This window comes from Polyergus mexicanus, unplaced genomic scaffold, assembly GCF_030449975.1.
Source record: "Polyergus mexicanus isolate NDT 795.1 unplaced genomic scaffold, iyPolMexi1.0 SCAF_64, whole genome shotgun sequence".
Lineage (NCBI taxonomy): Eukaryota > Metazoa > Arthropoda > Insecta > Hymenoptera > Formicidae > Polyergus > Polyergus mexicanus.
The window spans coordinates 36,731-54,139 of record NW_027223384.1 but is presented as its reverse complement, the minus strand read 5'-3'; the positions used below and the strand labels follow the sequence as shown (position 1 = coordinate 54,139).

The 17,409-nt window shown below is 46.4% G+C and overlaps 1 pseudogene; it reads right to left on the bottom strand.

Moving 5' to 3' along the window:
* Positions 1-352: 352 nt before the first annotated feature.
* Positions 353-17,409, bottom strand: part of LOC138943946 (uncharacterized) — a 33,227-nt pseudogene continuing 16,170 nt past the window's right edge.

Sequence of the window (17,409 nt, the reverse complement as noted above, 5' to 3'; positions counted from 1 at the left end):
GTCTGTAATGCTCTCGATGTACTTTATCTGCATGCCACATAAATGTGGCCAGATCCGAAATATCAACATCATTGAGATTCATTTGTATACAATGTGTTGCAATATGTTTCCTCAATATTGTACCTCGTAAAGTTGCTAGTTGAACGCATTGCGTTACATTCTTCTGAGAATTTGCGCATTAGAATACAAGCTCTAAGATATCTTTATCTATTTTTAGTAAAACCAGGCAATCCAAAAACGTATGGATTATTTTTTGGGACTTTAGCTTTTTCTCGAAATTTTAAGATAAATGTAATACATTGAAATAAATCGTTCGAGAATAAAACAGGTACAGTACGTCTCAATTTCCCTCTTATGCAAAATCGAACATATCTTTCTGCGATTTTTTTGTTTTCTTCTGATAAAGAATTATAACTGTCACTATTCATATTTTTATTTACTTTCTCATAATTTTGAAAGTCTTCAATAAGTATTCGTTCAATTTCTCCTGATCGTCGTCTGTTAAATAATATACATGCACTGAAGTTAGTGTCACCTCTGCTAATGAAATCCAATAATCATAAGAAAAAGATTGTTTTAAGGCATTGTAAGCTTCGGTTTTCTTTTTCTTCAAAAGTTTAAATAATTTTTGGATATCTTCCAATGATGGGAGAGATACCTTTTTTTTTGTGACGGAGGGGAAATGCCTTTACGCATACCCCGCCTCGATGGGGTTCCAGGCGGGGTTATGTGGGACTACCCCCGGCCTAAACAAACGGCCGGGGACTACCCACTAAAACCCCTCCGGGTGGCCTATCTCGGGCGTTTCAGGGGGCCTCTCTGGAAGCTGGCGTATGCACTACATCAGAGAGACCCCCCGCCCACGGGCCATGCCCGCTGGGGGAGCGGTTTCTGTCTCCCCCAGTGCCCCCGCTGTTGTTGGGGGCATCATCCTAACTTGGCGAGAGGGGGACCACCGCCCCTCTCGCCGCCATCCCGGTATTATTCCCGGGGAGGGCGTGGTCGGGCCCAGGTACCCCACCTGGGTTCCGACCACCGGGCCCAGTTCGGGGTGAGACGTCCGCGACGGAATAGCGGACGTCCCCCCGAGTTGTCAGGGCCCCGCGCATTCGCCGGGGGAGTTCGATGGGGACAGTTGCGACCCCGCCCCCTCCCCCTGCGTGCGCCCCCCCTTTGCTGGGGTGGGTTTCTGGGGTGACCGGGGACTTGTATAGCCCCAGCCCCCATCGGCCCACCCCCGGGGGCCCGTCGGGCGCGGTTGCGGCCCCCCGGGTGTTCTCCGGAAAGCCGTTCCCGCTCCCTTTCGGCCTCCTCCTTCTGGAGCATGACTGCTTCACAGAAGGAGGAGACCGCCCTCCAGGACTCCTCGCTCTCGAGCATAGCCACTACGATGCTCGAGAGCGAGAAGTCAATATCCCCTATTACGTTGACGAGAACACGGCGCTCCTCCGCCCACGCTAGGCACACCTCCAGCGTGTGCTGCGCCGTGTCCTCGTCCCCCCCCCCCCCCGTACAATGGTGGCAGCGTGCGCTGTCCTCTTTACCGATGCGACACAGGTATGAGCCGAAGCACCCGTGGCCCGTAAACACCTGCGTCGCACGGTACGACATCTCGCCACCCGCCCGTGTGACCCACTTGATCAAATGGGGGCGGATGGCCTCGACGACGCGCCTCCCCGATGTATCTTGGGGGTTGGAGAGGTGTTCGTCCCACCTCTCCAGAGCGCGTCGCCTAGCCTGGAGTCTCACGGCGGCCTTGACCTTAGGGGTCAAAACCACGCCGAGCCCGCCGAGCTCTCGCGTACGCGCGTAAACGTGCGCGTACATGTCTGCGTAGAGCTCGACGGGATGGGAGAGATACCTTCTTGTTTCTCTTATAAGCCGATTGTATTTCTATCACAGTTTTATTTACACTTGTTCCTATATCCACAATCACTAACTTCAAAAAATCTTTAACTAATTTTTTTCTCTGTATTCTCTTTTTTTATATATTCCGTAATGAGGATATTTCCTATATGTTTGATTAAAGTCGATAAATTAGCTGCTACTGCGGGGACTCTATACATCTTTTCTTCGTCATTATATCCCGCAACTATATTAATCGCAGAGATACAATCATCATACGTTCTAGGTTGATAGAACGATTTGAAATCTTCTACATCTTTATTTATTTTTTTGAAAGACAAAAGGAAACGGCCAAGAAAACGTAATCTGACACGAATCATATCGTGCCGATGTTGAGATTTGTATTTAATATGCAAAGCTTATTTGCATACATGATTAATAATTCATTGTGGCAATCGCACAAACGAATAATCGGGCAAGCGGCCGCACCGATAGTACGGGCGCCGCCGCCACGCGGAGCGCGCCGAGCTAGCTTACCCGTAAGTCGAAAGACGTTCAGGCGGCGGTATACAGGGTGATTCAAAACAACCTTCTGTCCTTGCAATGTCATATACTTGACACTATTCTAAGAAGATTTTTCCTTTGCCAAAATTTTTTCCGAGGCTTAGTTTTTAAATTATAAGACAAAATAGTTAACGAATTACAGGCCGCGTACGCAGGAGCGGCGCAACTCACCGTCCGATGCTGGTGATTACGTGAGGCGCCAGCTGAGATCAACTGTTTGCTACATGCGATGGGGTGTATGTGAGAGAGAACGTATACGTGTATACACACACATACACATTCTCTCTCTCTTTCTCTTTTACACCCATCGCGTGTAGCAAACAGTTGATCTCAGCGAGCGCCTCACGTAATCACCAGCATCGGACGGTGAGTTGCGCCGCTCCTGCCTGCCTCGCGTACGCGGCCTGTAATTCGTTAACTATTTTGTCTTATAATTTAAAAACTAAGCCTCGGAAAAAATTTTGGCAAAGGAAAAATCTTCTTAGAATAGTGTCAAGTATATGACATTGCAAGGACAGAAGGTTGTTTTGAATCACCCTGTATACGCCGCGAGCGCCTAGTATCGGGCACCTCCACTAGGCGTCACACGCCAGGTATACTTTTCCGAGGGTCAAAGTCGACCCACGGAAAAGATAAGCAGGCTTCCCGGGGAAGAAAGAATCAATCAATAATTAGCGCATTTAAGCTACGACTCCTATCAACACGGCGCCAGAATTAACGCAAGAAAGGAACAACTGACTGCCAAGACGAAGACCCAGACGAAAATTTCTCCTCTGGGAGGAGAAATTGGCATACGCCAGCGAACTAGGCCGACGCCTCTTCACCTCTTGACCAAGAAGAAGACAGGTGCATCCTCGCCTTCGCCCGGCGTCAAGCGCCCCAGCTCCGGCGCATCCTCGCCTTCGCCTGGCGTCAAGTGCCCCAGCTCCGGCGCATCCTCGTCTTTGCCTGGCGTCAAGCGCCCCTGCTCCGGCGTATCCTCGCCTTCACCTGGCGTTAAGCGCCCAAGCTCCGGCGCATCCTCGCCTTTGCCTGGCGTCAAGCGCCCCTGCTCCGGCGTATTCTCGCCTTCGGCTGGCGTTAAGCGCCCCAGCTCCGGCACATCCTCGCCTTCGCCTGGCGTCAAGCGCCCCTGCTCCGGCGCATCCTGGCCTTTGCCTGACGTCAAGCGCCCCTGCTCCGGCGTATTCTCGCCATCGGCTGGCGTTAAGCGCCCCAGCTCCGGCACATCCTCGCCTTCGCCTGGCGTCAAACGCCCCTGCTCCGGCGTATCCTCGCCTTCACCTGGCGTTAAGCGCCCAAGCTCCGACGCATCCTCGCCTTCGCCTGGCGTCAAGCGCCCCTGCTCCGGCGTATTCTCGCCTTCGCCTGGCGTCAAGCGCCCCTGCTCCGGCGTATCCTCGCCTTCGCCTGGCATTAAGCGCCCCAGCTCCGGCACATCCTCGCCTTCGCCTGGCGTCAAGCGCCCCAGCTCCGGCGCGTCCTCGCCGTGTTACATCGTCTTCTCGCATTATGGAAAACACTGTGTTTCTTGAAGTTTTATTTGCCAGCTCATGTATTCTACCAATTATTTTTCTGCCCATAACCATTATAGTCCTATTGTTTAAAAAATTTTTTTCAAGACAGTTTCTAGAATGATGTCGTATAGTATTTGTGGCGGATAATCCACCACCAAGTAGAAACGCATGCCATATAAGGCGCGCGAAATACTCGCGGGAAATAAAGGTCCACGCGCTAATCACGTGCCACGCGCACAACAAGAACCACGCGCTGAGCACGTGCCGCGCACAGGATGAAGAGCACGCGATAAGCACGTGCATAACAGATCAGGTAGTCAAATACCTAACCGCGAGGCGGCGAATTGGGCAAACCAAAATCTCGCTATCAGAATACCATCAACAACAGTATATAAGGTAGCGAAGCGACAAGGCAGAACAGTCTGCTCACGCTTTCGAGAGCGCAAGCAACAGATACGTGAGCACGACTCTTTTGATATACGCTTAGAGCGTCAAAAAGCTGTTAAGCAGCGCCCTAACAGGTTCGCCTTCACGACCGCTGCCGCCCCGTTCACCAGGGGCCGACCTACGGCAGAGAGCGGACCAGGAGGGCACACAGCGAACCAGCGAACCACCAGCCAAGCGGGTACAGTGGTCATTACTGCCCTGGAAGCTGGAGCCGCTGGAGATACCGGCCGTCAACCTCACACGTCCTCCAAGAAGCCTGCTCGCTACCTGGGACATACGACTGAGGAGGTATACATCACCCTCCTATCCAGGAACGGTGCCAGCACTCCTGACACCACCGGCGCTGACACCTCCCAGGAGCGACGCAAAAAGAGGCGACGAACAGGAGCGGGCCACCCAGACGGATCGTCGCAGCCTGGTACATCGCGGCACGCAACACCGACAACCGCAGAAACAGGAGCGGGCCACGCAGTCCTCCGACTCCGACTGGGAGGCCACCACCAGGACGACGGCCACGCAAACAGAGGCAGCATATCACCAGGCCTCCACACGTATCCGACGAGCGGTTTCCACACCGGCGAAGCCCAGGGGCACGTCCGGGCAAGGACCCTTGAAGTGGACTCGAACCACACCACACATCTCGTGGCGAGAAAACCTCCTACGCCACGCGTAGGAGTCGCTAAACGCGACGCCATCGGCCCTTTTCAGGGCCACACAAAATTTAACACTTGTACATATATAATCAGGAGAATATATTTATTGTCGATACATAGACCACGCATTCTACCTTTCAATCGACATCCTATCTTCGAACACATCCACACGACCACCACATTGGTGACCCCGACGAGGAAGGATGCCGAGAAACCCGAAGGATAGCACGATACTCGTCGACGACGAAGACCAGCCAACAAGCAGGATGGGACTACGCATCCCACCCTTCTGGCCGGAAGACCCGGAGCTGTGGTTCGCGCAGCTAGAAGGACAGTTCGCAGCCACCAGCAACTCACAGATACGAGGCCATCAAGAAGGCCCTCATACAGCGCCTAACAGATTCACAGGCGCAAAAGATAAAGCAACTCCTTGAGCACGAAGAACTAGGCGACAGGAAACCGTCGCAGTTTCTACGACATCTGACTACCTTGGCCGGAACGACGGTATCAGACGAGCTGCTAAGGACCTTGTGGCTAGGGCGATTGCCTCCACAAATGCAAGCAATACTAGCTACACGAACGGAGGACGAACTGAGCAGCGTAGCAGAGCAAGCAGACCGAATACACGAGGTCAGCAACCGGACACTCGTGGCGGCAATCGGACAGCAAACGGCAGCAACACAAGCAGCCAACCCATGGACAGCACAGATAGAAATGCTGACAAAGCAGGTCGCAGCACTCACGACACAGATGACAAGGTTCATGAAGCAAAGGAACACCCGAGGCAGCACGAGAGAACGCTCAAGAAGCAGGAGCCGAAATTATCAAAGAACACCTAAACAAGAGGGCATATGCTATTATCACAAACGCTTTGGAGCAGAGGCACGCAAATGCACTCAACCATGCACGTACAAGAAGCCAAAAAACGAGGAAAGCAGTCATTGAGGGCGGCCAATGACGGCGACACAGAACCTCGCCGCCTGTACATAAAAGACCAGAAATCAAAAATAACATTTCTGATAGATACAGGCTCCGACATAAGCGTCTATCCACGCAGGTTTAGGCAGGGAAATCAGCAGAGACAGCCATTCGATCTATTCGCAGCAAACGGCACGAGGATCGTAACGTACGGCATGATAACCCTGCAACCAAACCTGGGATTGAGACGAGCATTTCCATGGCGCTTCACGGTAGCAGACGTAGCACAACCAATCATCGGCTCAGACTTTCTGGCTCAATATCACCTATTACCAGACGTCAAGAACCGAAAATTAATAGACGGGAAGACCGGACTGGCCACGCCAGGAACGGCAAAATACAGCGAAGTCACCTCGATAAAAGTTGTGAAAGAGGAAACACTCTACCACCGTATAATAGCAGAGTTTCCGGGAATCACACAGCCCGCAGGAGCGCAGAAGATAGCAAAACATAATACAGAGCACCATATAGCGACAACACCAGGACAGCCGGAAGCAAGCCGACCACGCAGATTGGCACCCGATAAATTACAAGCAGCAAAAGCGGAGTTCGACCTCTTGCTACAAGAGGGAATTATAAGACCATCAAAAAGTCCTTGGGCATCACCGCTACACATGGTGCCAAAGAAAGAGAATAACTGGAGACCATGCGGAGACTACCGCAAACTAAACGCGAGAACGATTCCAGACAGCTACCCAATTCCGCACATAGAGGACTTCGCGCAAACGCTGCATCAGAAACAGATCTTCACAACAATCGATCTAGTACGGGCATACAACCAGATTCCGGTACACCCCGCCGATATCGTAAAAACGGCAATAGCAACACCATTCGGACTCTACGAATTTCTATACATGCCATTCGGATTGAGAAACGCTGCACAAACATTCCAACGTTTTATAAACGAAATCCTACACGGACTGGATTACTGTTATGCCTACATAGACGACATACTGATAGCCTCAAAAACAAAAGAGGAACACAGGAAACATATGAGAGAAGTTTTTACCAGATTAGATACATACGGGATCAAAATAAATCCAGCCAAATGTGTTTTCGAGGCAAAACAAGTAAAGTTTCTCGGATACCTCGTGTCACAAGAAGGTACTAGGCCACTTCCTGAAAAAGTAGAAGCCATAAGAAACTTTCCAAAACCTAGCAGCATTAAACAAATGCGCCAGTTCTTGGGGATAATAAACTTTTATAGACGTTTTATCCCCGGGGCTGCTAAAGAACAGGCAACCCTCAACGACGTGCTGAAAGGTCCAAAGAAGAAAGGAAAAACACCTATCACATGGACGACAGAACTAGAAGAAGCATTCACCAGCTGTAAAAACAGCTTAGCTCGAGCAACACTACTAGCACATCCAGATCCAGCAGCAGAATTAGCGGTAACAACAGACGCCTCAGACACCGCAATCGGAGCTGTAGTCCAACAACGAGTAGACGGACAATGGCAGCCACTCGCGTTTCTAAGCAAAAAACTTAACAACGCACAAAAGCAGTATAGCCCGTATGATCGAGAGCTACTAGCGATCTACGTTGCTGTAAAACATTATAGACACTTGCTGGAAGGACGAACATTCACAGTATACACGGACCATAAACCGATTACGTTCGCCTTCAGACAAGATCCACTGCGCAGCTCACCACGACAAGCCAGACACCTCGAATTGATCGGACAATTTACAACCGACATTCGACACGTCTCCGGAAAAGAAAACGTCGTGGCAGATTCTCTTTCTCGCGTAGAAGCTGTAGAAAAGGCAGTAAACTAACAAAGATACCTCTTCCCGGAACAATAACCGAATTGTATTGTGACACGGAAACGCCAATCACACGACCATACGTACCAGAAGCACTACGGCGACAAATCTTCCTGTCACTACATAACCTGGCACACCCAGGAAGAAAGGCAACAGTAAAACTCATCACGCACCGATACGTATGGCCACAAGCACAAAAAGACTGCACAAGATGGGCACAAGCATGCATACCATGCCAAAAAGCAAAAATCTCAAGGCATAATCAAACACCGTTGGGAAACTTCCTAAATCCCACACAGAGATTCCAACATATATACATGGACATTGTAGGACCTCTACCAATTTCGAAGGGATACCGATATTGCCTAACCATCATAGACCGATTTTCGAGATGGCCAGAAGCCATCCCAATACGAGACATAACCGCAGAAACAGTCGCACAACACTTATACACAGAATGGATCACACGCTACGGCACACCAACAAAAATTACAACGGATCAGGGCCGACAATTGGAAGCAGATTTATTCAAACAACTAACACAGCTAACCGGTACGACGCACATAAGGACAACAGCATACCACCCGGCAGCCAACGGAATGGTCGAGCGCTTACACAGACAATTGAAGGGCGCAATCAAATGCTATCAAACCACCTCATGGACGGAGGTACTACCAACAATACTACTAGGCATTAGAGCCGCATGGAAGGAAGACCTGCAGGCAACCCCCGCCGAAATGGTTTACGGAGAAACAATCCGGCTCCCTGGACAATTCCTATGGGAACAACAGGGACAGGAGAGAGAGCAACAATCAGACACAGTAGTTGAGAAACTACGCAAAACTATGCAACAGTTAAGACCCGTAATAAAAAGGCACGGACAGAAAGCAGTATTCATATTCAAGGACATGGCAACGACACCACAAGTCTTCGTACGCCATGACGCCCCAACCGGAGCGCTACAACAACCATACGACGGACCATACGAAGTACTGCAAAGAAATGAGAAGACATACAAGATCAAGGTCAACGGAAAACCAGTCAACATATCAAGTTGTCGTCGCGCAGTCTCCGCATCGAATAACGCGTTTCTTTCTTCAAGTTATTTTAATAATTAATCGGTAGTAATCGGTAGTTGTGATTAACCGTTATAATCATTAATAAATTCAGTTTATCGATAAAGTGCGTGGATTAATTCGTAAAAGTTCGACAAGTGGTACAATTCGTGTGTGAAAAAAGTTTGTTAGTTATTCGTTGTATCATACAAAAATATTACTTCTTGAGTCGTATGAGGGCAACGAATCTCTACATACAAGGTAAGAGTCAGTGAGTGAGAGAGAGAGAGAGAGAGAGAGAGAGTGCGTGTGTGCGATCAGCTGTTTGCTACACGCGATGGGTGTAAAAGAGAAAGACAGAGACAGAGAGAAAGAGAGTGCGTGTGTGCGATCAGCTATTTGCTACACGCGATGGGTGTAAAAGAGAAAGAGAGAGAGAATGTGTATGTGTGTGTATACGCGTATACGTTCTCTCTCACACATACACCCCATCGCATGTAGCAAACAGTTGATCTCAGCGAGCGCCTCACGTAATCACCAGCATCGGACGGTGAGTTGCGCCGCTCCTGCCTGCCTCGCGTACGCGGCCTGTAATTCGTTAACTATTTTGTCTTATAATTTAAAAACTAAGCCTCGGAAAAAATTTTGGCAAAGGAAAAATCTTCTTAGAATAGTGTCAAGTATATGACATTGCAAGGACAGAAGGTTGTTTTGAATCACCCTGTATACGCCGCGGGCGCCTAGTATCGGGCACCTCCACTAGGCGTCACACGCCAGGTATACTTTTCCGAGGGTCAAAGTCGACCCACGGAAAAGATAAGCAGGCTTCCCGGGGAAGAAAGAATCAATCAGTAATTAGCGCATTTAAGCTACGACTCCTATCGACACGGCGCCAGAATTATCGCAAGAAAGAAACAACTGACTGCCAAGACGAAGACCCAGACGAAAATTTCTCTTCTGGGAGGAGAAATTGGCATACGCCAGCGAACTAGGCCGACGCCTCTTCACCTCTTGACCAAGAAGAAGACAGGTGCATCCTCGCCTTCGCCCGGCGTCAAGCGCCCCAGCTCCGGCGCATCCTCGCCTTCGCCTGGCGTCAAGTGTCCCAGCTCCGGCGCATCCTCGTCTTTGCCTGGCGTCAAGCGCCCCTGCTCCGGCGTATCCTCGCCTTCACCTGGCGTTAAGCGCCCAAGCTCCGGCGCATCCTCGCCTTTGCCTGGCGTCAAGCGCCCCTGCTCCGGCGTATTCTCGCCTTCGGCTGGCGTTAAGCGCCCCAGCTCCGGCACATCCTCGCCTTCGCCTGGCGTCAAGCGCCCCTGCTCCGGCGCATCCTCGCCTTTGCCTGGCGTCAAGCGCTCCTGCTCCGGCGTATTCTCGCCTTCGGCTGGCGTTAAGCGCCCCAGCTCCGGCACATCCTCGCCTTCGCCTGGCGTCAAACGCCCCTGCTCCGGCGTATCCTCGCCTTCACCTGGCGTTAAGCGCCCAAGCTCCGACGCATCCTCGCCTTCGCCTGGCGTCAAGCGCCCCTGCTCCGACGTATTCTCGCCTTCGCCTGGCGTCAAGCGCCCCTGCTCCGGCGTATCCTCGCCTTCGCCTGGCATTAAGCGCCCCAGCTCCGGCACATCCTCGCCTTCGCCTGGCGTCAAGCGCCCCAGCTCCGGCGCGTCCTCGCCTTCGCCTGGCGCTAAGCGCCCCAGCTCCGGCGTATCCTCGACTCAGCCGGGCGCACCACCATCAAAGCCGAGAATTGTACGCATCATCTCCGGCGCTCATCAGCCGCGGCTCCAGGTACAACGGCGCAACTCCCACCCTGGGCGTACTGACGTTGAACCCACGTGGCAACGGAGCAAGGAGGCACTGAGACGAGAGCCTTCGCCTGCTACGGGAGCAACATCGAAGATACGATCGACTTCGCCAATAATCATCTCGTCATCTGACGAGAGTCACGGGCGACCAAAGACGCCACAACCAAGAGAACCGTCACCCGACGGACCGGTACCGTGATGGTTGCCGACCTGGGCCCCTCCAGTATCCCGCTCAGTGGAGATGCAAACCGAGGAGCTCCCTGCTAAGGGTACTCAGGAGACCCAGACTCACGGGCGCTCAGCCGAGTGCCGAGATCAGGCGACACAAACCCGGAAGCGAGGAGGCCAGCAACGTTACGTTCCTATCAATTATTTTTCTCGCCAAGTCAATCACATGTAAATTGACGAAAATATATATAGAATGTCTTGATATAAAAACCATCGACTTTATTAACAAAAACCTCGCCGCTTCATCACAAGTTCCTACCTCCCAGCGATCAATATAGTAGTAATAATCTACATTCATCGTATCTTATTATTCGTGTTACATCGTCCTCTCGCATTATAGAAAACACTGTGTTTCTTGAAGTTTTATTTGCCAGCTCATGTATTCTACCAATTATTTTTCTGCCCATAACCATTATAGTCCTATTGTTTAAAAAATTTTTTTCAAGACAGTTTCTAGAATGATGTCGTATAGTATTTTTTGCAAAGAAGCCCTTATATTTTATGCAAGCGGTAAAATCTGTAGCTGTTTTATCAAATTTGTTATTGGGACGTCTGCATACAATAAGCTGCCCATTATTAAATTCTGAAGATGTATTAAATTTAAAATTTCCATTTTTTCTTATGGTATCTATAATTCTTTTTCTTTCTTTATTCTTTTTGGGCAAATTAGCAAATTGTTTTACTTCAGGCTCATTACAGTGCACTAGTTCTAAATGTCGAGCCAATTGTGTTTGTGGCTTCATGCAGTAAAAACAGTAGTGATGTTTGACAGATTTTGCGTTAGATTTTTTAACATGCATCATTTCATCATTACATGCAGATGTACCTACAGATGTACCGACAATATTTAATGAATTATCTAAACTTGAAGATTTCTTTGCAGTAATATTAGGTGTACAGCTTTGCTTCCGCCGTTTTCCTATAGATGGCTTTAGCGGTAAGTAGTGGTCTATAAATAGATCATAGACGTCATGCAATAAACTTGGGCATCTGTCAAGATAACCCCATAGAAACATTAGTCGATTTGTGTCTGCATCATAAAGTTATTCTCGATTGAAAATGTCAGTTTACGAGCCAAATTCTCGTCATTTGCGGGAGGTTTTAATTTTCTGCTTTAATATGAAGAAATCTGCGGCTGAGGCTCATCGAATGCTCTCAAATACTTATGGTGAAGCCGCTATTAGTGAAAGAACGTGTCGTGAGTGATTTCAACGCTTCAAGAATGGTGATTTTCACGTCGAAGATCGGCATAGCGGTGGAAGAGAGAAGGTTTTCGAAGATGCAGAATTGGAGGCATTACTTAATGAAAACTCGAGTCAAAGTCAAAAAAAATTGGCACGATTATTGGGAGTGACTCAACAAGCAATTTCAAAACGCCTCAAAGACGTGGGAATGATTCAGAAGCAAGGAAATTGGGTGCCGTACAAGTTGAAACCGAGAGATGTTGAACGGCGTTTGTTTGCTTGTGAACAGTTGCTTGAAAGGCAAAGACGGAAGGGATTTCTGCATCGCATTGTGACTGGGGACGAAAAATTGGTTCATTACGATAACCCCAAGCGCAGAAAATCATGGGGAAATCCCGGCCATGCTTCCACGTCGACGGCCAAACCGAATATTCACGACTCCAAGATCATGCTCTGTATTTGGTGGGACCAACTCGGCGTAGTATATTATGAGCTGTTAAAACCGATTGAAACAATTACAGGCGATCGTTATCGAACGCAATTAATGCGTTTGAGCCGAGCATTAAAAGACAAACGGCCGCAATACAACGAAAGACACGATAAAGTGATTTTGCAGCATGACAATGCTCGACTCCATGTTGCGAAAGTGGTCAAGACATACTTGGAAACGTTGAAATGGGAGGGGGGTCCTACCTCCCCCGCCGTATTCTCCAGACGTTGCTCCCTCTGACTATCACTTGTTTCGATCAATGGCACACAGCCTGGTTGACCAGCACTTCCGGTTTTATGAAGAAGTAAGAAATTGGATCGATTCGTGGACCACTTAAAAAGATGACCAGTTTTTTCAACGCGGGATTCGTACGCTGCCCGAAAGATGGGAGAAAGTAGTGGCCAGCGATGGACAATACTTTGAATCATAAATGTATAACCAGTTTTTTACAATAAAGCCTCGAATTTCGGAAAAAAAATGGCGGAAGCAAAGTTGTACACCTAATAGATTTTTGTTTTTGAGAAGATACGTCATTATCTGATAAACTTTCATTTTCTGAAGGCAAATACTCTATATCGCTTTCTTTATCGCTATCATTATCTAAATTTGAACAAAACCAAGAATAGATTAAGTTTACATCTGCTCAATAAACATATTTAAAGATTAAAAACTTTTTTTAAATAAGAGAATTTTAAAAAATTTGAAAATTATGTAGAAATAATTTTTAAAAATTAAGACTTTTTATCTGTCAGTGCAAATATATTAGATTATAACATTAGAAATAAAGTCATAATTTTTTTTTTCTAGTGCTTATATTGAAATAAATTTTTTCGCATTATGCCATTATTTGTGTATATGTACATATGTTGATAGAATATATCAAAAACTTTTTTTAGTTTTTTTTATTATAAATCTCGATTAAAAATCAAAATCCATTTTTGCTAGATAAAAGACACACATGTAAACTTATTACATATTAAATATTTATATATCTATTATTATACATATATATTATACAATATATGTATATTGCACATATATTACACACATATATATATACAGAGTGTCCCATTTTAATCTCCTCAAATATCTCAAAAACCAAGCCCGGAAGAGAAAAATATTTCAGACAAAAGTTGTTTGGTTTTGAGGGGGCCATAAGATGGTACCATTGGTTTGACCTGGGAAAATCATTTGAAAGTCATGTGAAGGTCAACTTTAAAATTTACATAGAAGTATTATAAGATTATCAAAAACTAAATATTTTACGAGATATTTAATTTTTTATATCAAAATATGTCAGAATAAAATATAAAATAACTCAAACAGTACTTAATAAAAAATACTTTATTATAGTGTTTTGGAAAGCTCTCGATGTCAGCTACAAGAATACTAAATAAAAAATGGGGGTTTCCATTTAAGATTTTAAAGTTGACTTTCACATGACCTTCAAATGATTTTCCAAGGTCAAATCATTGTCACCATCTTATGGCTCCCTCGAAACCGAACAATTTTTGTCTGAAACATTTTTCTCTTCCGGGCTTGGTTTTTGAGATATTTGCTGAGGAGATTAAAATGGGACACCCTGTATACGTATAATATATTGTATATTCATTCATTAACGAAAGATATATATCACAAAAAGAATACGATAATATCAATATAATTTACTAATATATTAGATGCAAATAATAGTATGTAAACAAATTTATTTTTCTGATATAAAGTAAAACATAATACTTCTTATTAACTTTCAAAATTGTATGATAGTAGTGTATCTTGGCCGGTTCTAAGCCATGGTCCTCTGAGGGGGGGTGAGGGGTGAGGGGAAACCGGCGCGGGGGGATGATGTCACGGGGGAGGAGGTGACGTCACGGGGGTGAGTATGACGTCACGGGGGTGGGAATGACGTCATGGGGTGGGAATGACGTCACGCGGGGGTGACTGCGGCGGAACGGTAGGCGCGAGGTCCGCGGTGAGGGCGAGGGGACCGCGGCGGAACGGTTGGCGCGGGGTCCGCGGAGAGGGGAAGGGGGACCGCGGCGGAACGGTAGGTGCGATGGCCGCGAAGAGGGGAAGGGGGACCGCGGCGGAACGGTAGGTGCGGGGTCCGCGGAGAGGGGGAGGGGACCGCGGCGGAACGGTAGGCGCGGGGTCCGCGGAGAGGGGGAAGGGGGACCGCGGCGGAACGGTAGGCGCGGGGGCCGCGGAGAGGGGAAGGGGGACCGCGGCGGAATGGTAGGTGCGGGGCCGCGGGGAAGAGGGAACGCGAAGGTACGATGCCGCGAGTAGGTGTGGCATTGGTATTGGAAAAGGATGACGTTCGCGGGAGAAAGAGATAAAGAGAGATAGCGCGAGGCATGCATGTACCGATGAGATAGCGCGAAGCGATGCGAGAGAGAGCATACGCGAGGCGGTGCGAGAGAGAGCATATGCGAGGCGGCGCGAGGCGATCACAGGCACGAGGGAGAAGGATAGCGTCCGCATTGGTGTTGGAAAAGGATGACGTTCGCGGGAGAAAGAGATAAAGAGAGATAGCGCGAGGCATGCATGTACCGATGAGATAGCGCGAGGCATGCATGTAGGAAAAGGAAAGAAGAAGGTGTAGAAATAATTGATACTTTAATTACAATTATAATAATAATAAGTTTATTTCATAATTGTGTGTATATTACAATGTGTGTGTGTGTGTGTGTTAAAATAAAAATAAAAATAATAATAATAAAAATAATAATAATAAAAATATATATATATAGGCGGCGCTCCTTCTGAAACAGAAAAATATTAAATATTAAAAATTAAATTTATATTAATATAATATTTTTTTAAATAGATACTTACATTTTTATATATCAAAATCCCAATCCTTGGACATCACTATATAATGATCTCGCAGACAATGATCCAAATCTATTGTACGAGATTTCTTCAAACCGATTGCTTGACCTTGCACCATTTGTACAATTGAAGTGACAGGAGTGTTTGTCGATAGCGCTGGGACACGGACATCTAAAGGTTTGTATTTTGTGCGTAACGAATGTCTTAAACTTTCAAGTCGCGCGATTCGGCTAGCCAGCGATTGAATTCCATGCCCCTGTTGTAACATCTCGTGTCGGTACTGTTCTTCCAACCACTCGAGACATTTAAGGCATGTTCTTTCCCATAACTCACATGCACACACCGAGTTCACCTGTATGAAATCCTCCCATAGAAATTGTTCTAATTCCGCAAAATGTTCGGAGGACCCCATATTTCCTATTTAAGTCTTTTTACAACACAAGTTTTGTCCAGCTTATACTGTGCAAATTGGGCACATATTGCAGGGCATTATCTGGTACAGCGGTTTTCCACACTCTCTGCAAAACGATCCCAGGATAAGTTCATAAATTGCACTTTCATGCTCTCGCACAACACGAATATTCGAAAATAAATCTGAAATACGCATAAAACAGCATGTGCAAAATTTTTTGTTGTCTTCACTTTTATAATAAAAGTATATACCGCAAATTTTTACCGCACCTAAACTATTTATTTCAACTCGGTTTAAAGTACGTTGATTTATGTCCGTAATAACACTACTGCAATCACTATTGTAATCGGAATCCTCAGAAAGTATGCGGTCTTCGTCTGATGAATCGTCCGACAAAATCTCAATTTCCATCAAGTTGTCATCTTCGAGAATGACATCCTCATCTTCAATAATAATAACTTCTTGATCAGCCATAACACATATTGTTAAGATCGTCGTAAGGATGAAGACGGTTGCGTATTATAACGTTACACACTCCTCTCAATTATATATTGTAGTTTCATATCTTTTGTCTCCTTCTAACTGGAGTATCACGTCTCATCTACCTCATCATTTTTTCTACATCTTTAGCAGAGTGTGTCGAGAGAAAGATTTAAGTTTTTCAGACTGCGCATATCTATTACACAGTTTTATTCATACATAAAGGATGGGATAAATAATTAAATTCACAGATAATTAGTAAAATCACTTATTTATTACAAGCCTCGTGAAGAATATCATTTACAGCACATGTCAATAACTCGCAATCTATGAGCGATTCGCTGTTAAACATATCACTTTCATGTATAGTTTTTGTAGCGTCGCATACATTAACGATATTATTCTGTTGTAAAACAGTTACAAATTGTTTGAATTTTTCATTTACAATATGCGTATTTTCGCATAACCAGTAATACATATGATTTATACATTTTTCAAAATCGAATAAATAGAATAGAGTTGGCGGCTTCATATATAAAGAATTATTTGATAATCCAATTTTTATAATATTCGAATCAGATATTTTAACCACTTCGAATGTCAAATCTCGAATCCGCAATGGGATTTCAGCCGATTGTAGAAGTCGTTCAATGTCCGCACGTTTCAGCATTAGCGATTTCCACGTTTCAAAGGGCAATATTATTTGATTGCCCCGATTATCGCCGAGAACCAATTCCACGCAAGATACAGCTCCAACGTTTATTCCAATGTCCAAATATTTGTACGACGTCGGAGTTAAGGCGTATCGTCTTCCGAGTATATGAACCGCGCGACGAGACTTGGATGAAATGCTAGGGAGTAAAAACAATATTATTTATATAAATATTTAAAAAGTATAAAAAATATTTAAAAAGTATAAAAAATATTCAAGTTAATTAAAACTTACTTGTTACATTTCTTCTTACACGGTGAAGTTTTATCAGCATCTTGAATCGGAACGTAATAATTCATGCGGCTTCCTTCAGTGGGATACATTTTTATATGAACCTTTCACACAAGTGGTTGATGCAATACTGAACGTATTGAACATATTTAAAATATGTACTAGCGTTTCAAAATTGCAATGTGGTGGGGGATTATTGATGACGCG